This window comes from Nilaparvata lugens, chromosome 3 (genome assembly GCF_014356525.2).
Source record: "Nilaparvata lugens isolate BPH chromosome 3, ASM1435652v1, whole genome shotgun sequence".
NCBI lineage: Eukaryota > Metazoa > Arthropoda > Insecta > Hemiptera > Delphacidae > Nilaparvata > Nilaparvata lugens.
This window is the reverse complement of record NC_052506.1, coordinates 54,403,324-54,416,303: the sequence shown is the minus strand read 5'-3', so window position 1 is coordinate 54,416,303 and position 12,980 is coordinate 54,403,324.

Here is a 12,980-nt window from a genome sequence, read left to right as displayed (position 1 = left end):
ACCTTTGAACCACCCCCACCCCCTCAGCACAGCGGGTAGGGGCACAGAATAGGTACAGTAGAATGGAAACTTGTAATCAAACGCCTAACCAATGATTTTCCATGACGCAAATACTTAACACGTCACGTGACCTTGGTTTCTGATTGTGTCTAACAGTGTGAACCACTTCAACTTTGCAGTGTGGCATGTTATCAACAAGTATCGTGGTCATGACCATAGACAACTACTTAGGAAACTATAAATACCCTATAGTCTTTATAGTTCCTTACAACTACTTGTACCCTCGTAAAAATATACCAATTCCGTCAAGTTGTCACCCCGACTACTTGACACCTACTGGACCGGAGGTGTCAACTAGTCACGACCGTAAACGACAACTTGACACCTCGCACCCTCACGACAGGGTGTCCCCCCGACTAGTTGTCAACTCCTCAGAAAGGAGACAACTAGACGGGTATGGCTCACGTCCACTTGTCCCCTAAAACCCGGTTTTAAAAGGGGGCGAGTAGTCGGGGTGGCACCTAGTCACGTACCCCTCATTACCGGAGCTTACCTTGTCCACAGAGAAGAAGTAATCTTCTACTTTGTGCCTTGTCTAAATACAGCATTGTAATGCCTATATGTATATATCCATATACACAATAAAATGCTGTATTTAGACAAGGTAAGCTTAGTGCGTATATGCGGATGTATGGTGTAGCATATCTGAATAGAGCATAATTTATTATATTATTAAATCAGCTGGAAATTGAACACCAACTGAAACTGAAAGTATCACTTCTGAAGTTGTTCCCTAATCTATCTTTTGGGGTTTCGGGTACAGAAACCACCCTACACCCCCCTCCAATAAAAAAAAACGGGAGTTTAGATAATAAATAGCTTAGGTCTATAATGATTAGTTTAATTGCTCTTTGCATAGATTTTTCCTTAATTTATCTCTTTCCTGTATAGGGCTACTTGTAATATAAATATAAAGAAAATAAAAATCTCAGTACCCTTTTTTAAAATATTTTATCACAACATGTTTCGGTCATTTATGCCATTTTCAAGTGATATGAATTAATTAAAAATCAAAATATTTTAAAAAAAGGGTACCGTACTGAGATTTTTATTTTCTTTATACTTTTTCCTTAAACTTACTTTTTTTCGGTTGATGTCACTTGGACTTACTTTTCATTACACCACCATGAGTACATTAATTTGTACTTCAATTCATAATATACAAGCTCATCCTTTCAACTTTCTTTTCTTTTTCACTATTTTCAAATCCTGGAAGGATGTAAACTTCATGATTGAAACATTGAAATGATAGTAGAGATGTGTCGTTCGGTCATGACCCGTTCGAATTGAACGGGTCATTTAGGTGAACGAGTGATCCGGATCACATTTATTAGAAAAACCCGTTCATTTGACCCGTTCATCAACTGGGGTAAACCCCATGTTTTTATTGTCTTTACACATCAACTGTGGTGGACCACCTTTTTTTTTTTTTTTTTTTTTTTGCTTGTTTATAGGAGAGCTATAGAAAATAAACCGTTCAATTGAACGGGTCTTTTTGAACGGGTCGCGGGCAGTGCGTGAACGACTGACCCGAATCAGTAAAGTGATCCGAACTTCCCATCTCTAAATGATAGGTTACTTAGAACGCAGTGGCTACAGTTACGGTAACCGTAGCTCCAGTTCGCGTTCCGGTAAAGTTATGACTTCGTTTGCGCATGTGCCAACAAACTTCGTTTGTCACAGCCATTGATATAGAGAATATAATATCAATGGTCACAGCAATCATTACCGGAGCTTACCTTGTCTAAATGCAGCATTTTAATGCCCATAATAATATTATATATCCATATACGCATTACAATGCTGTATTTAGAAAAGGTGAGCTTAGTGCATATATATGCGGATGTATGGTGTAGCATACAGTATCTGAATAGAACATAATTATATTAGAGCACCTGAAAATTGAACACCAACTGAAACTGAAAGTATCACTTATCTGAAGTTGTTTCCTAATCTATCTTTCGGGATTTCGGGTACAGAACCCCCTACGCCCCCCTCCAACACAACAAAAAAAATCGGGAGTTTAGTCTATAAATAGCTTAGGTCTATAATTCATTAAAGGCTTTTCGCATATCTTTTCCCTTAAACTTACTTTTTTTGGTCGATGTCACTTGGACTTACTTTTCATTACACCACCATAAGTACATTTATACTTCAATTCATAATATACAAGCTCATCCTTTCATTTTTTTATTTTTCATCACTATATTTTTTCAAATCCTGGAAGGAGGTAAACTTCATGAAACGATAGGTTATCAAACCATGTGACCAAAAACCATCAACACCACAATGCACATGTAAATAGCGGTAGCCGCGAATGCGCAAATGTTTACTGGACCGTGAACTGGAGCTACAGTCACAGAATAGGTACAGAATGAAAACTTGTTATCAAACGCCTATCTAACCAATGCTTTTTACATGACGCAAATACTAGACACGTCACGTGACCTTGGGAAGTTCCAATCCTGGTCTTCTGATTGCCTCGTGGCAGTGAATGAGATCAATTATTGATCTACCATCAATACTATAGTGAGGTCCACGTTATAATGGCAGTGAAGAAAAATAGGAGAAAAACGTTGCCAAGTCTCTCTATTTTGCCACTGACTGTACACAGCGGTTACTCAATTCATCCTATTGAATTTAATCCAATAATAATTATCATTTCCTTGATAAAATAATCAATTTAATGTCAAATTGATCAAGAAAAAATATTGAATGATTACCACAATATCAACTTCTCAACTACACAAAAAAAAGAAAAAATATTTTTTCATAAATTGATCAAGAAAAAATATTGAATGAAAAAGACTAAGAAATTGTCAAAAAACCACTGATTTATTGATAATTAGAAAGACCGATAAACACGTTTATCAGAGATTGACAATGGTGTAATAACCGAAACCGGTCTTTCTAATTATCAATAAATCAGTGGTTTTTTGACAATTTCTTAGTCTTTTACATTCAATATGAATAATTACCACAATATCAATTTAATATTTTTTTCAAAATTGATCAAGAAAACATATTGAATGAAATAGACTAAGAAATTGTCAAAAAACTACTGATTTATTGATAATTAGAAAGACCGGTTTCGGTTATTACACCATTGTCAATTTCTGATAAACGTGTTTATCAAAGATTGACAATGGTGTAATAACCGAAACCGGTCTTTCTAATTATCAGAGATTATTAAACACGTTTATCAGAGATTGACAATGGTGTAATAACCGAAACCAGTCTTTCTAATTATCAATAAATCAGTGGTTTTTTGACAATTTCTTAGTCTTTTTCATTCAATATGAATAATTACCACAATATCAACTTCTCAACTACACAAAAAAAAGAAAAAATATTTTTTCATAAATTGATCAAGAAAAAATATTGAATGAAAAAGACTAAGAAATTGTCAAAAAACCACTGATTTATTGATAATTAGAAAGACTGATAAACATGTTTATCAGAGATTGACAATGGTGTAATAACCGAAACCGGTCTTTCTAATTATCAATAAATCAGTGGTTTTTTGACAATTTCTTAGTCTTTTACATTCAATATGAATAATTACCACAATATCAATTTAATATTTTTTCATAAATTGATCAAGAAAACATATTGAATGAAATAGACTAAGAAATTGTCAAAAAACTACTGATTTATTGATAATTAGAAAGACCGGTTTCGGTTATTACACCATTGTCAATTTCTGATAAACGTGTTTATCAGAGATTGACAATGGTGTAATAACCGAAACCGGTCTTTCTAATTATCAGAGATTATTAAACACGTTTATCAGAGATTGACAATGGTGTAATAACCGAAACCAGTCTTTCTAATTATCAATAAATCAGTGGTTTTTTGACAATTTCTTAGTCTTTTTCATTCAATATGAATAATTACCACAATATCAACTTCTCAACTACACAAAAAAAAAAGAAAAAATATTTTTTCATAATTTGATTTGAAAATTTGCTTTCATGACTAGGATCAGATTTTTATTTTTATACAAACCTGAAACGGCGGCTAATTTAAAAAGCTGTGATACAACAATCTGAATTTCAAAACAACAGTTATTGAGTTATTTGGTAGGTATTCTATTCCAATTTCCTTTGAAAATAATAGAAAAATAGGAATCCTATTTAAAAATAAGTAATTTCAATTGATTAATTCTGAAATAACTTTTCAATAGACTATTATTTATACCGGTAGGAGTAGGTCTAACCTATATGGGTTGGCTAACATGAATGAAGTCCAGGATGGTTAGTTATCAACCTTTAAAATGTTATTTCAGGTATTTTAATTTGTGTTTCTCATAAGGTAATGTTTAAAAATTATCTCATTGTTTCAAAAATACATTTTAAATCAATTATATGACTTGTGTACTCAAGTATTTTGATAGAATGAAGAAAAAAATGGCGGCTGAGAATATGGTTTGTTGAGTTTTGTACAGTCACTGTCAAAAGACAACATTGCAAAGCGAGAGAGAGATAGTGCTATCTGTTTTGTTGTATGATAGAGAAGGACAGCAACAGTATTGTCAATCGTACACTGCCATTATAATGTGGACCTCACTATATTACAATGCGGCGCTTCCTAACAAGATGGCGGATTTTAGCGTCAGGGTACTAGCCAAGTTTTCATACTGTATGTATACTGTGGTAGGGGTGGGGACTTTTGATATGTTTACCTCCTTACTACCCTAAACAGAACTGCAGTGTCAAAAATTGTCTTCCAAACATTTCCCTCTATAACCTTTCTTTGACTGAACTTTAAGTTGATTTTTGACAGTGAGTTCAATTGGGATCCTATTTAAAAACTACTTTTCTGTCGCTTCAAAATTTAGTCCATCATTTTGTATCAATCTTGACTTCTTCCAATGGAAAAGTGGACATGTGATTATTATTTCCATGCTGAATTTCATATCACTTCCGCGTTGTGTGTTATCAAAGGACTCTGATGCCTCATTTGAATTGCATGGCTTCGCCGATGCTAGTCTCACTGCTTACGGCGCCTGTATTTACGTCAGAAGCACCTCTCTCGGTAGCAGTCAAGCTAGGTTGTTCACTTCCAAGTCCCGCATTGCCTCTTTGAATCCAGTTCTTTCTGTTCCTAGATTAGAGCTACAGGCAGCTCTGCTACTTTCACGTCTTGTGAATAAGGTTTTAAAGGCTTAAAATCTTACTTTCTCTAACGTGTATTTGTGGACTGACTCGAAAACAGTCTGTGACTGGTTAAGAGCCCCTCCTGATCGTTCAAATATTTTTGTAGCGGTACGCATTTCAGAAATTCAGAATTCAACTTTTAACTTTCATTGGAATCATGGTCATACTAGTAACAATCCTGCTGATTTGATATCTCGAGGTTGTACACCCAATCAGCTGGCCTCTAGTAGTCTGTGGTGGAATGGTCCTTCATGGCTATCCATGCCGAATAGTTCTTGGGATTCTTTCTCTAGCAATGTTGCTATTTCTCAATCTGTTCAGGTATTAGCTACTACTTCTTCTCATAATGATATTGTCTCAGGCATAATTAATAGTTGCTCCACTTATCACAAAATAGTTTGTACAACGGCATATGTTCTACGGTTCATTCATAATTGTAGGAAACAAAATTCAGTCGCTCCGCGCTTTGGTCAATTAGCTGTCTCTGAAATATTAGAAGCTGAAAATTGTATTTTCAAATCCATTCAAGAAGAAGCTTTCTCTGCTGAACTTAAGGCATTGCATCAAAATCAGGAGCTATTGCCTAATAGCTCTATTAAAGCCTTGTCACCATTCATTCACTCGATTCACTGCTCAGAGTTGGTGGACGTTTGCAGAATGCAAATGCTTCCTTTGACTATAAACATCAAATATTGTTGCCTAGCAATCACAAATTCACTTGTGCATTGATTGTTGCTCATCATCGTCGTCTAAGTCATGCTGGTGTGCAGGCCACCATGGCCAGTGTAAGACAACGATTTTGGTTTCCCTCCACCCGTCGCACCATCAAAAGTGTATTGCGGCATTGCATAATGTGTTTTCGCTTTTCTGCTCTTCGTTCTGAGCAAATCATGGGTAGTTTACCAGCGGCCCGCATTCAGGCTAATTTTCCCTTTTACAATTGTGGTTTGGATTATGCCGGTCCTATTTCCATTCGTGTAGGTGGCCCCAAATCTTGTACTTTTTCTAAAGCATACTTGTCGCTTTTTGTGTGTATGGTAACTCGTGTCGTTCATATTGAAACTGTCTTGGAACTTACTTCCAAGGCATTTATTGCTGCTCTGATTTGGATTTCTGCTTGTCGCGGCATTCCACATTCCATTTTTTCAGACAACGCCACAACTTTCATTGGTGCCAACAATGAGCTACGTGAGCTCCACGAATTTTTGTCTTCTGATCGTCTCAAATCAGATAGGTACTCATGACACTTTGTCTGTACTCAACATCCAATGGCACTTCATTCCCCCTCGGGCTCCGCACTTTGGTGGACTCTGGGAGAATGCTGTAAAAAACTTCAAACACATATTCCGTGTAGTTACATTCAACAAGGTATTTAACTTTGAAGAAATCTGTACTCTTGCTGCTCAGGTCAAAGCCATCTTGAATTAGCACCCTCTTGACCCCTTGTCGGAAGATCCGCATGATCTTGCTTACTTGTCTCCAGGTCATTTTTTGATTGGATGTCCACTTACGTCATTACCCTTCTTACCGCCTAACACCAAACACATTGATCATCGTTCACGTTGGTATCAACTTGCTGTTTCTATCCAGGAGTTTTGGGATAGGTGGTCTCGTGAATATTTAACCACTCTTCAGAAAAAAGGCAAATGGTTAAACAATTGTGAAAATTTGAAGGTCGGTACGGTTGTCATCTTGAAGGATATCCTGGTTCTGCACAGTCCACTTGGAAATTGGCGCGCATTACTGAAGTTCATCCCGGTAAGGATGACAAGGTTTGAGTTGTCACTGTTCTCACTCCCTCCGGCACTTTTAAGAGAGCTATTTCGAGTTTAGCACCTCTTCCCATTGATGAGGATTCTAGTTGATTCCCTTTTTCTTATGGTTCATTCCGTATTTTCAGGTTTCATTGTTTTTTCCCCTGGTTCTCACATGGGGCCCAGTTTTCAGTTCCAATTGCTTTGCCAGATTTGACATATTTTTTACCTTTTCTTATTGTGCCATACCCTTGTATGACACAAGGGGCCCAGTTTATGTAAAATCTGACAAAGCATTTATTGGAACAGTCCACTTCGATACTCGTTCCGTTACTACGTAGACGTTATTTTGTCCATTTGCACTGTCCAGTGACGTCACAGTCACGGTTACACGTCACTGTCATACTCAAGATTGTTTTCTAATATTATTCGTCGTATTATTTGTCGTTTCAATTTTAATATTTTTATTATTCAATTTTTGGAATTTTATTTCGTCTTTTATGCATCTTACTTTCTAGATATTTGCTACTTTTTCATCAAACGTTTGCGAACGTTTTGCTCACGTATCGAGCATTTCCGGCTTGTCCTTTGTTAGTCGAGCCTTAGCTTGCTTTCTCGTCTTTTGATCACGTCTAGTCAGTGAGTGCACATTTGCTCCTGGTCTACTTTTCTTCATCCAAATTCATCTGGTTTACTGAATATTTTAAATGTGAATTATTCCTTCAAATTAATTCTTCAAATGTATTCATCAACTGTGATGCAATTATTTATCAATTTCTTCATATATTTATGCTGATAATTTGTCAAGATTTCACAATCTCGTGTTGGCGTCTATCGCCACTCTTCTAACAACTGGCTTCACCACTTGAGACTCAGACCTTCAATTTCATCATCTCTACCATTTGGAAATCGTTCTGAAAATTCCACAACTTGAAATTCGGATTATTTGTTTGGAATTCTACATGTTCCTGCTCACATTCCCATTGGGGGAATTGTCTTCTGTGTTTGATGCTTCCATTCTTGTCATCACGTGGCCATCATATCGGCGCTTGCTGAACGTCCTGTTCCTTGGGGTACCGTGGATTCCTTGCCTATCTGCCTGGCTGCATCTCTTCCTCAAAAATTTAATTCAGGTTATGTAAATCGTTTTATTCAATTTTCATTTTTCACTCATGTATTGCATAATTGTTCATGAAAATACTAATAAGCGTGTCAAAACTGAACCACGTTGTTCTCTATTTCTAATTCAAACATTTCAATGTGTATTCATATTATTTTTGTAGCTATTATTCAGCTTTTACGGCAATTAAAAACATTTAATTGTCCATACTTTCGGCAATCGAGCCTATGTACATGAATTCAATATGTTACAGTGTATGTCTCATTGAGAGCACTGTCCTTTGTTATTTCAAGGTTATAATATGTATTCATTGTATTTGATAGCTACCCTAGCTAGCTTAGATATTATTTGATAGCTAGCTTACAAGTGTATTAATGTTGACCGAGACATTCAATTTTGACAGCTACCCTTGGCTTACAAGTGTTTTCATTGAAGGCCTATGTCGCCTATACTAATGCATTCAACATTAATAATTATTTCATTATATTTGACAGCTACCCTTGGCTTGCAAGTGATATTTTAAGGCCACCGACGCCTATTAATTGTTCTATTGATCTCTAACTTGAAATTCAAATCATTGAAGGCCTATGTCGCCTATATTAATGTATTCAACATTAATAATTATTTCATTGTATTTGATAGCTACCCTTGGCTTACAAGTGTATTTTCATATCTGAATTGTTGTATTGATGTCTAACTTGACATTCAAATCATTAAAGGCCTATGTCGCCTATATTAATCCATTCAACATTAATAATTCTTTCATTGTATTTGATAGCTACCCTTGGCTTACAAGCATATTTTCATATCTGAATTGTTCTATTGATGTCTAACTTGACATTCAAATCATTGAAGGCCTATGTCGCCTATATTAATGCATTCAACATTAATAATTATTTCATTATATTTGACAGCTACCCTTGGCTTGCAAGTGATATTTTAAGGCCACCGAGGAATATTAATTGTTCTATTGATGTCTAACTTGACATTCAAATCATTGAAGGCCTATGTCGCCTATATTAATGGACTCAACATTGACAATTATTTCATTGTATTTGACAGCTACCCTTAGCTCACAAGCGTTATTTTAAGGACACTGTCGACTATTTCAATATGTATGACATTGATTTTGGAACTTGCTTATTTTAATGTCAACCAAGACATTTTCATTCTTGAACTTACTTGTATTAATGTCAACCAAGATATTCTCATTCCTGGAATTACTTATTGGTATTAATGTCGATTACTCTAAGGTTATTTGTACTAGTGTCAATCGAGACATTCAACTATTTCAATATATAGAGCATTATCTATATCTCATTGTCATTTGCTATTATTCTTTTTAAAATCATTATTGCACAGAATTCAGAGATTTATTTGTAGGTATTAATACCAACTATCATTCACAGTCCACTGGCCTGACTTTGGATTCTGTCACAAATCTTGAAGAATTTATAATAGGTCTATAACCATGACCACGTGATGATGAATCAAACAAAATTTTCCTACACTTTACACCTGTATACGTGTATAATCCAGTTCTTATTTACTTTAAGATGATAGATGAATGGATGATCATTGTTATTTTACTAAAAATTAGAATAAGTTGAGCAGTTTCCCTTTCAGAGGGAGTTTTGACAACCCACAAAACTCATTTTTCATTTGAAGATATAACGAAAAGGGGCAGCATATGACCTTATTTTTTCTGCTCAGCTTGCCAAAATACCCCTCATTCAAATATTAAAATTTTTGACTGACTATGTACAGTGAGTCAGTCATTCATTCTATCAGGGCTCGAATAATTTTGGAATTTTAATTAAATAAAAATGGAAGAGAATAATTTCTTTATGTAAATATCAACACCTTTATTCAAAGACATATTAACTGCATGCGTTTTCATATTGCTGATACAGCATTGATGAAACTGTAGATGTTTATTTAGCACTTTGTCTCAAAAAACTGTTCTATATAGTGAGGTCCACGTTATAATGGAAGTGGATAAAGATAGAAGAATAGCGATGCCGATTGTCTGCATTAATAATTAATTATTAATTATATTTCTACATTGTCAAAAACATAATTGGCATCGTTGAGGACCTAGAAAAGGATAGTACCACCGGCTTTGTCGAATGATAGACAAGGATAGCAAAACCAAAGTTGATCAAATACTGTCATTATAAAGTGGACCTCACTATAGCTGAAAAATTAATAATCCATGCCATGTGTAGGCCTAAACATTATTGCATCAGGAAAACGAAGTTTCAAAACTATGTTTTTTTCTAAACAGATGTTTTTGTGATAATTTCTTTGATGCAGCTGTTTCACATTCACCATACTATTATACAGAGTTTGTTAAAATGAAAATATTTATCAATTACCAAAACAATACTATTATTATATTTATAATAAAAATATCATCATTATTGAAAATATTCATCAATTATCAAAACAATATTATTGAGGTTAAGTGGTATCAGGTAGAAAGCAATAACAGAAACAGATGTTCCTTTTTCAATTTTGATCATGTGATATCATGATTTTTTATGAAATTTCATGTACCATTAATGAAATTTGGACATTAATTCTGAAAAATCTAGAAGGAAAATTGAAATTTGGCTTCCAGGTGCACGAGATTGATATTTTTAGAATCTATGTGCAAAATTTGGAAATCTAAATCATTCCCGTTTTTCCGGTATGCAATCCACAAGTTGACATGTTTTGATGCAAACAAACACAACCCTTCTCTCTCTTATATAGAAAGAAAAAAGAAAAGATAAACATTTTACTCATTCATGCTGTCCTTGTGTAATAGATGATAAATAAGAGCTAAAGCCATGTGACCCACTTGGTCACCGTTGTCACAAAGTAGAAGGAATCCTTTATTTTGCTGTGCCTTCTTTCTTCTTTTTATGTATTCTATAAATAAAAATTATTTCTTCTTCTCTGTGACGGTGTCAAAGTAGACCCACGCTAATCCACAAATAAAGCAACCCACGCCATGGGATGTTTTGTAAACCATTGCTTGGCATCTCCAGACATCTGTGTGATTATAATAATACATGCAATGAATAATCCACTTGTCAGCTGATTGATTATGAATAATTCTATAGCAATGGTTTACAAAACATCCCACGGCATGGGTTGCTTTTTGTGTATTAGCGTGGGTCTACTTTGCGGCGAGCCTAATACGGAGTGAGCCATGGGGTATTATAATATTATAGTTCCTATTGCACCTAATAGACAAGGGACACAGCCTGTGGTCTCACTTATGATCTTGAAGATCCCAGCTGGCCAAAATTTGGTGTTTGACGACCAGCCAGTAATTCGTTCTGATGGTAAGTTGAATAAGGGTCATATGCGGCATATGTAGGTTAAATGCTAAACGACGTTTACTTGTAGATGTGATTGAATTTATCATAATGTGTTTCATTAAGAGTTTAAACGAACTGAGATTAAACTGGAATTTCTCCATTTCAACCGAGCTGCATACAGTTATTTCAGAAAATTTTGATGATTGGACCAATTCGAGGTCAATAAATATACAGACTCAACAGGCTTGCTATTCCTAGCACATCACAAGAAGACTCCTGGTTTTTTGTTTTTTACAAATAGACAGAGCAGCCTATGCATCCTTGTTATTTATACTTACTCATCTCACGTTATACTCTGGTGTCAACTATTTATCTTAGTGTGATAGACCTACATTAGTCCACCAGTGTATCTCCAATAAGTCACGGGGTATTTGCTCTAATACCATAATAATATTAAGACACCAGCCCTTTTGTTCTCACTGGTGCCCCAGTTTGCTTTACTTTGGGCCAAAAATGGCTGATCTCTGGCAACTCACTGCATGGTGGCTGAATGTAATATTATGAGCCGAATTAATGGCCCATATGAATAAAATCAGAGCATATGCTCATGAGCATTAGGTAGAAGCATAAGCATTTGCTCATTTTTATATGAATAAGCTTTACCTTATACTCTTACCTAATGCTCCTGAACTCTGGAGCAAATGATAAAGTTTTAGTTTTACTTTTAAAGAATAAAGAGTTGACGAGGGAAACTCACAAAGAAAACGATTTTACATACCAACTGCGTTTTATTCACCATGACAGTGCTGCCACCATAGTTGTTCAAACACATAAATAATTTTGACATTACAATAGAAATAATACAAAATATAGTTTTACATGAATTATTATATTCCAACACTCCTCCTTGATGTCAAAATGTTTTAACAAAAAATTAGTTTACATCTAAAATGTTATTTCTCAAATGATAATAAAGATTTTAATCAGAATTACTTGTTAGAAAGTCATCACTTGTATTACTTGTTTTACATAGTCACCAACATATCTTTAAACTTCGAAAATTTGTTACTCAATAATGGTTTAGTAAATATGTCAGCTAGCTGTTTTTCTGAACAACAATATTTTATTTCAAACATGCCATTATGAAATTGTTCGCTTACAAAATGGTACCTGACATTTTACTTTTCCTGTTCATTTGACCTGAATTAATTAGCTTGATAGCACTTTGATTGTCCACATTAAGTACCATACTGTATTTATAGTTTTGTTAGTCAATTCTGAAAGAATTAATAGTCTTCAAATATTTTAATTCTTTACAACACTCTGCAGCAGAAATATACTCAGCTTCTGCTGTGGATAAGGCAATAATTGGTTGCTTTCTAGAGCTCCAAATAATTGGTGCTCCTCCCAACAATATAACATACCCACTTGTGCTTTTTCTATCATTTAGATCACCAGCATAATCTGAATCACAATATGCTTCAACTTTCAATACATTTGACTTACAACTGGGAAAAAATAAACCAACATCTTTTGATCCATTTAGATATCTTAGGGTTCTCTCAACATTTTGTAC